At 28.7% G+C, this 9,219-nt stretch overlaps 1 long non-coding RNA gene across 2 annotated transcripts; it reads left to right on the top strand.

Moving 5' to 3' along the window:
* The first annotated feature begins 1,083 nt into the window (after positions 1 to 1,083).
* On the top strand, positions 1,084 to 9,189 carry LOC108869072. 2 transcript variants are annotated; one of them, XR_001955299.2, is made up of 7 exons: positions 1,087 to 2,674; positions 2,779 to 2,891; positions 3,438 to 3,598; positions 3,696 to 3,802; positions 3,910 to 4,044; positions 4,132 to 4,454; positions 4,529 to 9,189. It is a non-coding gene; the product is annotated as an uncharacterized LOC108869072 (long non-coding RNA). The 2 variants fall into 2 exon arrangements; XR_004449523.1 differs by having other exon boundaries at positions 1,084 to 2,674; positions 4,132 to 9,189.
* Positions 9,190 to 9,219: the final 30 nt, after the last annotated feature.

Raw genomic sequence — 9,219 nt, 5'->3', positions numbered from 1 at the left:
TATTAAGCTTGACCACCTTGTTGGCATTTAGTTACATTGCATTTTCATAGCCCACTTTATCAACTTTTCTAAAAAGATTATGGATCGATAAAAGATAGGGATTAAGGGATACATTGGTAATATTAAATGTATTATTCTAATGCATCACGATAACATATCCAGCAATATTTTACTTCATATTCGTGAAATAATCCCATGTATATTATTTGAGAAGCATTGCAACATTTTTTTGTAGCTACATGTCATCACTAGAATGATTCTTAGAATCTTTAGAGAAATAAGTTGGTCCATCTAAATATATAATAAGCTTTTTATTAAACCACAATAAATACATTATTAATATGCTTCATTATTTCCTTAAATAAGATTACAGAATTTCCTAATGTGGCTAAAGTAATATATGACAATTAATGATTTTGAATAATAAAAATTTGATAAAAATAAGTGTGTATTATAATTATATTTGTTTAATTTTAAGCTATTAAAATAAATTAAACAATCATAGTAACCATATAATAAAAATTAAAAAAATTATTTATATATATTATATTTTGAATTTTGAAAAATGAGTATAAATTACTAAAATTGTTAAAAGTTTCACATTCAAATTTTGTGATCTATGATTTAAAACTTTTGTTATGACATGATACAACTAATTAAAAAATAATATAAGTTGAAAGTCTCATTTAATAAGTATCAAAAATAAAATATATATAAATATATGTATCATTTTAAATTAAACTATATGCCATATAAAAATACATAAATATCTTAATTTTGAAATTTACTTTGAACATTTTTTGATAAAAAAATTTGAAAAAATATTGACAACTTAATTTTTTAAAATATTATAAATTACTTAAACCATTATTCCCACAGTGAAAATTTTGTTATCACTAATTTAGACTTTTTGCTATAACATATACAAATAATAAAAAAAAATATGAGCAAAAAGCATCATCGAATAAATATTAATATTAAAATATACTATATATATATGTTACTATCATTTAAATTTAATTATATATCATATCAAATAGAAAAAATATTTTTTTATTTATAAAATTTATTTATATGTTCGCACCAGTTTAATTATATAAGTAGTTAGATAATAACTTTTTAATTATTCAATATATATTTATTATTTCATAATATTTTATAAACATATAATATATAAAATAATTTATATATATAATGTTCATCCCGCGCAAGGCGCGGATCTTAACCTAGTTTATATATAAAGCAAAAAAAAATAATTAAGATAGATCAAGATATCTTAGCCACACATATGCTAAATATGCTAAAACTATAGACTAATTTCCGTCTCATAGTTTTGCTAAATGTTTCTGGCAATAACTCAAGTAACAATAAACGTGTAACTTACTATTTTCAGAAAAAAGTTCCCAAGTTCCAGGAACCATTATTTTAGTGTATCAGGTGGTAGAACGAACATAAGCACAACCACTTATCGAATCACCAAAGAAGTATCGTTTTCTATTTTTTTTAGAATAAGTTTCGTTTACTTAATCATCAAAAAAAGTTTCGTTTTCTTATTACAATTCCAACTCGCATGTGGTGTAGTTGATTTGCTTTGAGGTAGGAGTATAAATCATTGATAACTCAAAAATGTTACCAATTATGCATAAAATTTAAATTTTTATTTTAAGTTTGATTTAATATATGTTGTAGTTGAGTTATAATTTTGACTTAAACCTTTTTTTAAAGTTGTTAACTCAAAGCACAAACTAACATCAACCAAAATTCATGTTTTAGAAGTTTCCAAACTTACGTATGCCAAGTTACAGTTACATACTTTTGTAGATTTCATTTTGTTTGAACACTTATAATTTTTTTGTTATTACGATTATTTCAATAATTTATTTTATTACTGATATTAGAAAAAATAGTATATTAGTGATTATAATATTTATAAAACAATATAAATTGAAAATTACTTTTTTCAAATTTTAATACTAATTTAAAGTATTTTGAAAAATATTTTTTTTTTTAAAAAATAGCTTAATGTTATATTTGTTTCCTATATATATTTTCACTATTTATATGTTTATATAGTCAACAAAAGAAAAAAGTGAGGTTGAGACAATCGTTCTCATATTTCTCTCTCATCTCTCTGTGAGACCTCCATTAATGATATCTAGGTTTGGGGTTCTCAAGAAAAAAAAATATATATACATATGTGAATGTATATATTATATTAGTATTTAATTATGGAATTCTCAACTTTAAACGCAGTCCAAAATGTCTATTTTCAGATATTGTGGATTGTATCTCTAATAACATAAAGAAGAGCGTGATTCTCTTCTCATCAAGCCACGTCAGAAAATAGGAGTACCAGTGATCGACACGTGTCTAAACACAAAGTCATGTCGCGTTTCATTTAAATCTGGTTTCATGGGTTTTAATTTGTTATGGGCTTCGTATTTGTTAAATTTGGCGATCCCATCAGTTTAGGTTTCTTCTCCGACAATCGATGTCAACACAGAACCAGCGTTTCCCTTCTGGCGCAGCCGATCTTTCACCTTTTTCCTGTCTGTTGCGAGATGAAACCAGAAACCGAATTCTAACATAAAGCCCTCCATCAATCGAGCATCCATGATCTATATTCACTGCGTCTCCTGAGACTGCAAGTCGGTGAACGTTCTACTATAAAAGGGTATGATTTCCTGCTTTTAGAATCATCCTCTCCTTCGTTTTAATCTAAACAGTATAACAGTGTGAGTTATGGTTAAAGCTTTGGTCTTCCTTTCTGATTTCTAGAACGGCCGCTCTTCCTCCACCGTTCAATAAGCCTGCTCCGTTTCTGAGAGGCCATGAATATACGCCGTGGTGGAGATCTCATGGGAGTCGACATGCTCCTTATTGATTCTCAGGTTATTTATTTATCTCCGATTTTAGTTCATAGGTTGAGTAATATCGCCGGTTAATTCTACACACGTCTCCGTCTCTTTGATTCCAGATTATAATTTTTCATGGTGTTTTGGAGTTTCTGTTGTAGATTTTTAGTATATGATTTGATTAGTATCTCCGTCTAAAATCTATACACATCTCCGCCTTCTTGATTCCAGAGTTTTATTTCTCATTGTGTTTTGGAGTTTCTGTTGTAGATTTGTTTTGAGTTTCTGTCGTCCATTTTTTAGTTCATAGTTTGAATAATATCTCCGGTTAAAAACTATGCACATCTCCACCTTCTTGATTCCAGATTGTAATTTTCCATTGTGTTAGTTTCTATGAATGTTATTCTTTAAAAAAATTGATTGTGTTAGTTTTTATGATTGCTATTTTTAAAAAAACAATTGATGTTCATAGTTCGATCTTTTTTGATGTTCATAGTTCGATGTTTTTAAAAAGATGTTCCTATTTTATAAATGTCCATGATTTAGCTAAGAGACTCTCAAATTTGTTGTTTATGGTTTCAGGCGACCATGATGCCGGAAACCATCAATGTCAACAGCTGGTGACCCACCGGCCTAACCTGAAAGCCGGTTCAGTTTATTCCCTAACCGGGTTTGAATGCCACTCCCGGCACACATGTTTACTTCGACAAAGAGACATCAGCAGGAGAGAGTTTCTTCAACAGGTACCATATTGACGATGATTGGCGTTAAACAATCACGGATACTGATGGATTCAAAATGTATACAATAAGTTTAACAATGTTGCATTCGAAAATGCAGGCTGGTTGAACAAGACACTGGAGTTACGCCAGCTACTCCATTGCTAAGGGGCTATGCAAAGGTGGAAGCACTGAGCATAGCTGAGCTTTGTCACCACTCCCTCTCAGGTATGCAGCCAGAGTTATATTGTTATCTTTTTCACAGCTAGATGTGTTAGTTTACTTGAGCAATCTGATTTCCAACCCATGTAGGACATTGATTTTATCTGTAACAGGAGAGGGACTGAAATCAAGATAGATAAGTGGTGGTGCTACGTTTCTTGCTCAAATTGTGGTAAGAAACTCCAACACATGGCGTCATCTCTCACATGTGTGCCTTGCAATAATACTAGCGTAGTTGGTGTGCTCCGGTATGTTCTACCTCTCAGCAGCATATTCACTTCAATTACCACGCAGTGACCTTTGAGCTTTGATACATCTTCCCTGTTTGCTTGCAGACGAAACTGGTGAAGGGTTGTTTGTTTGCTTCGATGGGTCATGACGAAGCTCCACAACATGAGGGCCTATGAGGCTGGCCATCTTCTGTCCATTCTCTGTGTTGACTACTTATTCATTCAGTCACATTCATCCAATTTAGCGCAGGCTGGTGATGGTGTCAACCCCGAGGAAACTGAGGCCCCTCCTTTTGTTAAAGACATGGAGGGAAAGACATACAAGTTACAGGTGAGAGTGAGCTCATACAATTTCACAGCGAATCATCAGACCTTCACCATCTCCCACATACTCAGCGAGGGTGCCACCTCCTGAATTCGTTGTCAACGTAAGCCTTATATAGTTTCCAGTAACGTCTCTGCTTTGTATTCATATGTATATGATTTTCTTTGATTTGATTAGGGGGTTGACGATGGAGATAACAACCACGGTGGCAACTCAGTGCCTGTTAAGGTGGAAGCTGCTGGTAGTAGCAATGTTGATGGAGCTGCTGGGAAGGTGAAGAAGGCACGCAAGGCCTAGATGAAGCCGGTTGATGTTGAGGATGCTGTTTTCCAGCTTTGTTTGGTTGTCTTTTTTTTTTTTTTTCTGTTTTTTGGTCTTCATGAACAAGTTTGCGTGTTTTGATTTTTGCTTTTCCAAACTTCTAATTTGAGTTATTGCTTATCAGTTATAAAATCTATTCCATCTCAGAAATGTTTGGCATTAAGTTATATACTTTCAAAATTAGCAACAATATATATTTAAAATCTATGCAGAGAATCTGCATGCTAAAAAGAATTGAAGGTGCAGACGTTCTTGGAAATGATAATCTGATCATAGCAATCAACCCAGCCCGAAGATCCGTTAGCTCGCACGTCTTTGTTTCTGCTTTTATTTACAGTTTCTGCTTTTGTTGAACTATGATTTGTTCCCACTTCCTTTAATTAACTATGAACTGATCTTGAATTGAATGTCCAGAAAAAAAAACTAAGTTCATACACAGTCAGCATTGGTTATACTGTCATTTCTTGCAATGCAAGTTAAAATCATAACGTGGAATACCGCAACACACGTCCTCACCGAACAGCGTGAGCCATGCATCACTGTCATAATATATAAACATCAAGTTCCACAAACCAGACATCTAATCTCTGACCATACTATACAAGTTACTCCTAAGTCTCGAGACAAACATCAAATACACAAATAATAAGAACACTTAAACACACGAACAACAAAACAAAACAAAAATATAACAAAAATATAAAATATAACAACATAACTCAACCAATACTCAAATTATTAAAAAGTTAACATTTTTCTCATGTTAATACTTCGGCATCTCAAGATTCTAAGAAAAAAAAGTAACTCTAAAGCAGTTTCTAATAATGCAAACACAAGGCTACGAGTAGTTAAATTTTGTTCAATGGGTGGAATATTAAACTATATCATGTTCATTGTTCAATACCAAATCTAATAAGTAGTCAAATGACAGCTGAAACATTTAAGAAACTATAAAAAGTTATGAAAATAAATAAATTTAATGGAAACACTACTTAATGAAAGTTGATGTTAATTTCAATTTAGACAAAAAAATAAAACGAAAAAAAGTATTTTTATTAATAAAAAATATAATAAAAAGAGTAAATAATATTTAAAATAATAAAATGTTACAATGTATTTAATAATAAATAAAATAAATTATATGTCAGAAATATAAATATATATCAAATTAAACTAAATAATATAATATTCCGCGAAAGAAATCTGAGCTGAGTTTATACTATAGGCACAAGAATTAACTTTGGGAAGCAAAAACACGAGAGCTCAAAATAAACCTATATTTAAATTTCTTAATATGTTTTAATCAATCATAATTAAACTACAACCAATATTTTTGAAAAATATACAAAATATATAAATAAACCTTTAAATCTATGTAGTAAAGTGTATGTTAGAATAGCTTATAAAACTTTTAGGCCTTCATCACCATTAGCAACTATATATAGAAAAACAACACCAAACTTCAATACATTTTGTTATGTATAAACTGCGTAAAAATGTAAAAGAAATTATATAGAAAATGATTTTGAAACAATGAAAATATGAATTAATAATTTAGAACGGTTTTGGTTTGTACCGAGTTTTTTTTTGTAAAAAATACTATAGATTGCTTTCGTGTGCTATAGCCTATAAGGTTACATGGATTTTGGTTTGGACTACAGTTTAAGAGAAACCAAAAGTATATTCAAAAACAAAAGTATAAAAGTGAGAAATATATAAGCAAATATAACCAAAAGAATATCACACAAAAGAAACAAAGAAAGGTAAAAAAAAAAAAAACAACGGTTAATATATCAGTTACTAACATTCTCCAAAAAACTATAATAACTTTGACAAAGAATTTCTCTAAATAAAAACTCCATTCTCCGCTATTTTATAAACCCTCACAAAAGTGGTATAAACTCGATCTCAGTCTTTTTTGATCGAATCGAATTGATTTTTGTATTTTATAGTTATATAAAATTTAAAACACAATAAAAGTTACAATTCGGGATTAACACAACAATAATACTAAGAAATTGATTATTTTTAATTATATAATTAAAATTTGGTGTAAGAAACATAATCGTACTCACATCCAACTTAACTTAAAAGAAATTTACACAAAATTATATTTTTTTTATAAAAACCAATCCATCAAAAAAATAAAAATAAAGAATTTTAGTTAGACATATGCGAAAATGACATAAAAATGTGTTCTCATTATAAAAAAAACATAACAAGAAAGAAAGATAATAGTTAAAATAGTATAATGTCATAAAATATATTTGACAACAAATAAAAACAAAAATAAGCTAGAAAAATAAACGAACATCAAACGTTAAGTAAGATGAATATAATATCCCTTCTCATTGGAAATTTTCTAAAAGACAATATATATCTTTTGTAAATGCAAGCCTAAAATACAAACCACAAAATCATACAAAAATAAAAATCTAAATCACAAATAAAGTTAGATATGAGTAGAAATAATAAGAATATAATTAAATATAATGGTCCAACCTAGACTATTTGTAAGTAGATAAAATTTGCTTCTGTTTTAATAGTATTGATATGTATTATTTATTTAAACTAACAATAGAATATTCCCTACATTTATGGTAATTAATGATTTCCATATTTTATAAATGATAATAATTTTATTTTTTATTTAAATTATACTTTCAATTTAATTTGAATATCAAAAAGAAGGTACATATTAAAAAGAAGCTACGAAAGTAGACGACAGTTGGTGCGTTACGTTAAGGAAATGTGTACTTAATTAGAATTTTAGAAATAAACTGAAGAAAATTGTACTAAAAACAAAATAAAGAAAGCAATGAGATGAGGAATCACACATGGATTCCATTTTGTGACATTCCACTTTTGGTGTTTTCCACTAAAAGATTAATCACTCACGAGATGAGCTGATCAATTTTTCAGCTCACTTGTTATTTTTATTTTTTTAAGTGCTAGCAAGAATCATGATAATAATAATAATAATTCCATTTTTTAGATATATACACACTATATAATATATTTAAACTAGTGACGTCTTGGACAAGTTTTATCCTCACCCTTATTTCAAACTTATAATGTTTTATAATCTTAATACTTTTTTTATTATATACACTAAGGGCTTTTTCCACGCTACACCCGGGGTATTTGTATAAGTTTTAATTAAATTAAAAAAAATTACAATAACATTTGAAAATAAATTTTTATATATACTACAATCGATTTTAAACTATTAAATTGGTAAAAAATTTAAATTCGTTTGAATTTATTAATTGCCTTGTGTCTAAAATATTTCACATAATTTAACTCACAATTTGTTATTAAAGGAAATCATATATATAATGATCAGTAAGATGGGTCAAAGTTAACTAAACCTTGTTATACTTTAAAATACATTTATCTTATTAATTTAGGTTTTGTATAAACAATTATAAATTTAAAACCAATTTAAACTTTATTTTAACTTTTGAATTATTGAGTTGTAATAACATATTTAACAATTTCATAACAGAAAATTAAATTGAATAGAAAAATTGATCTAAACTAAAGATAATGTTGTTCTCCAAATTGATTCATGAAAATACATTATAAATAAAGATTATAACAGACCAAACCAGTTTTAAGACAATTTTTTAAATAAACCATCACCGAAACTTTATATTTAAATCATATAAGCCAATAATGACTTTATAAATTAAGATATTCCGGCCTCGTCCCAAAGAGATTAGTCTCTACTTTTATGTTGGTTTCTACCTTTGGTTATTTATTTTAAATTTATAATCTGGTGTTTTTTTAAAATTTATATATGGTGAGGATTTAGTTTAATATTCACAACGTTTAAATTACTTATGAAGATTGTTGTTGAATGAATATAATTTGAAGAAGTGGCCTAAGTCTAAATCTTTAAACAACTCTCCATGATGTGTTTGAGTCTCCATTTTACACTCTTTTCATCGTAATTGTTACCAATGAAATGTGTTCAAACTTTGAATCATCGTAATTACTACCAATTTTTGTGTTTAATTTTATACTAACTACATGTGTTGTTTTGAGCCCAGATATTCATCGTACCATGTTACAAAAAGAACATACGGATTATTTGAAATAATTCATTGGAACAAATTGACAGTGATTAGTTTTCCAATATATGGTGTAAGATTAAATACTTTTGACGGCGGGCAAGTTTCACACATTGTCTTCCTAAGTTTTTTTATGTTTTGTTTTGCTAAAATTTGGTGCAATTGTCTTTCTAAGTTCTTTATGTATCTTAACTAATTTATTAGTCAAATAATTTATAAAATGTTCCCAACTTGGATTTTGATATATAAACTTTATGTGTATATATGGTCTTGAAAATGTTCAGAAACATTTAATCTTGCTATCTTTTTGTGCAAAGATCACTTTGTCCCCAAAATATATTCTTCTGAGATTCTTCCAGACATCAGCAATAACTCAGGAGAGAGAGAGAGAGAGAGAGAGAGAGAGAGAGAGAGAGAGAGAGAGAGAGAGAGAGAGAGAGAGAGAGAGAGAGAGAGAGAGAGAGAGAGAGA

This window comes from Brassica rapa, chromosome A07 (genome assembly GCF_000309985.2).
Source record: "Brassica rapa cultivar Chiifu-401-42 chromosome A07, CAAS_Brap_v3.01, whole genome shotgun sequence".
NCBI classification, from domain to species: Eukaryota; Viridiplantae; Streptophyta; class Magnoliopsida; order Brassicales; family Brassicaceae; genus Brassica; species Brassica rapa.
This window is presented reverse-complemented; position numbering and strand designations above follow the sequence as displayed.